Below are 2419 nucleotides of genomic sequence, written 5' to 3'. Positions count from 1 at the left end.
TTCTTCTTCTTCCTCCTCCTCAACGGTGGAACATGTTATAGTGCTGCCATCTTTTGGTTGCAAGCGGTAGGAAAAGTCAGGATTTCTTCTCAGATGCCCAGAATTTATTTATTTCATACTTTTTTTTAATTCATTGAAGTTATTTTTACATGTGGCATTTTTGTTACAGTCTTTATCTGTTTTAATTGAAAGAAATAGGTTATGTTATAGCAAAGCCAAGCAAATACAGATAGAGTATCAAGTAATAATAAATAATAGTAATAAAAAATATTTAAAAAAAATTAATTTAATTTAAAAAAAGACAAAAGGGGTTACCTAAATCGCTTTAAATGTTTTTAACAAATATATCAATTTAAGGGCTTTTGGACTCTTAATCATCCTCCAAGATTTGCTTGATAATTGTAAACCATTAAGTTAATTATAAAATGTAGGCCGTACTAAGTTAATAGTTTTTATGTTATTTTACTTTTAATGTATCCTATTTCCTACAGCATGAACTTCAAAAATAATAAAATAAAGATTGTGTTCCTACCAATATTAGCCAATTAAAAAAAAAAATATACAAATTAGGAAAAGTCAGGATTTTTTTCTCAGATGCCCAGAAATTATTTATTTCATACTTTTTTATCAATTGTTGTTATATTTGTATGTGGCATTTTTGTTACAGTCTTTATCTGTTTGAATTGTACACAATAGGTTATATAATAGCAAAAGTAGTGTTGTTTTCAAAGTATTTTATTATGATTTAACTACAAAACGATTTGAATTGGAAATGTTGTTTTATTGTCCCAATAGAACAACATAACTCAATAGCCATGCATCGTAAAAAGCAACGTTGTAGGAAAAGTTAATATTGTCTTTTTTTTAAATTTATTTAACAACAAACATAAATTTATAATGCACACAAAAGTCAAGGCACTTTCAACATCAGCGAAACATGCCAAGGAAAGAAAACAAAAGCAAATACAGATAGATTATTAAATCATAATAAATGATGATAATAAAAAAAATATGAAAAAAATTAAATAAAATTAAAAAAAGACAAAAGGGTTTACCTAAATCGCTTTAAATGTTTTTTTTAACAAATATTTAAATTTAAGGGCTTTTGTACTCTTAATCATCCGCCACGATTTGATTGATAATTGTATACCATTAAGCCAGGGGTGTCCAAACTTTTTCCACAGAGCAGGGGCCATTGTGATATTTTTTTAATTTCAAAAACCAATACAATATATGTGTAAAAATCTACATTTAGGCCTCCACTCAGGCTTGATCCCAGGGACCCCACAATATTTTGGTCCAAAAAATATTTAAAATGTGTCATTATTTTGTATTATTTTTATTCAAGGTTTAAATCTCTAGATCAACAACTATTTGTCAATATAAAGTTTTTAAAGATTTAAGTTGTATGCCCTTTTTGTCAAAGAAAACCCTGTTTTGTTATGGGGAAAAAAACACAAAATAGGCAAAAGTTTCCCCTAATAAAATTTTAAAGTGGAATATTTGATATTATATAATAGTTGGAGCCTTAAAAATGTCAACATTGATTTTAATGTATTATTATTTGTTTTTAGCAATAACACACACAAAAAATTATACTTAAATTATTGGGGATCCAAAAGGGTCCTACTCATTAAAAATAAACAACTTTTTTTTTTCTGTCTACTTTAAACACAATCGTTTTGAGATCCACTTCAGATCCATCTGTCAATTATAACTTTTATTGTTGTTTATGTTTTTTGTTTGTTCTCATCAGGCCCTTCTTTAGAAAAAAAAACAACTTTGTTTTTTTATATGGCAAACACAAAATATGCAACATTTTCCCCCCAAAAAATGTCTCCAAGTGGAATATTTAATGTAACATTGATTTTGATTAATTATTATTTTTAAAGAAAACAACAGCCTGCATGGCAACTTTGTGTTATTAGAGTAAACATTTTCTTGTCACATTTCACCTGTTTGCTCTTTTACACCACTTTTTCTGTTTTTTATTTTTGTAATCGTATTTTTAGAATGTGCTTAGGGCCGTTAAAAAATTATCCTAGGGGGCGCAATTTTGTTGTCCAGGGTGTACCCCGCCTTCCGCCCGATTGTAGCTGAGATAGGCGCCAGCGCCCCCCGCGACCCCGAAAGGGAATAAGCGGTAGAAAATGGATGGATGGATGGATGGCGCAAATGGCCCCCGCGCTACACTTTGGACACCCCTGCCTTTATCCAATTAATATCCAATAAATCGACATTTATGTAGATATTTTTTCTTCCTGGAGCATAATAATGTTGACAAACATTTCTATGTTACAGTCGTTATTACAAAAAAAAAATACAACATTTGATCTCTTCCATCAAGAATGGGGAACGTTGCAGGACAAGTTTGAGCCACACGATGTCAATAAAGCGTCGAACTATAAAACACGCACGA

The sequence above is a fragment of the Nerophis ophidion genome, linkage group LG07 (genome assembly GCF_033978795.1).
Source record: "Nerophis ophidion isolate RoL-2023_Sa linkage group LG07, RoL_Noph_v1.0, whole genome shotgun sequence".
Classification (NCBI taxonomy): domain Eukaryota; kingdom Metazoa; phylum Chordata; class Actinopteri; order Syngnathiformes; family Syngnathidae; genus Nerophis; species Nerophis ophidion.
This window is presented reverse-complemented; position numbering follows the sequence as displayed.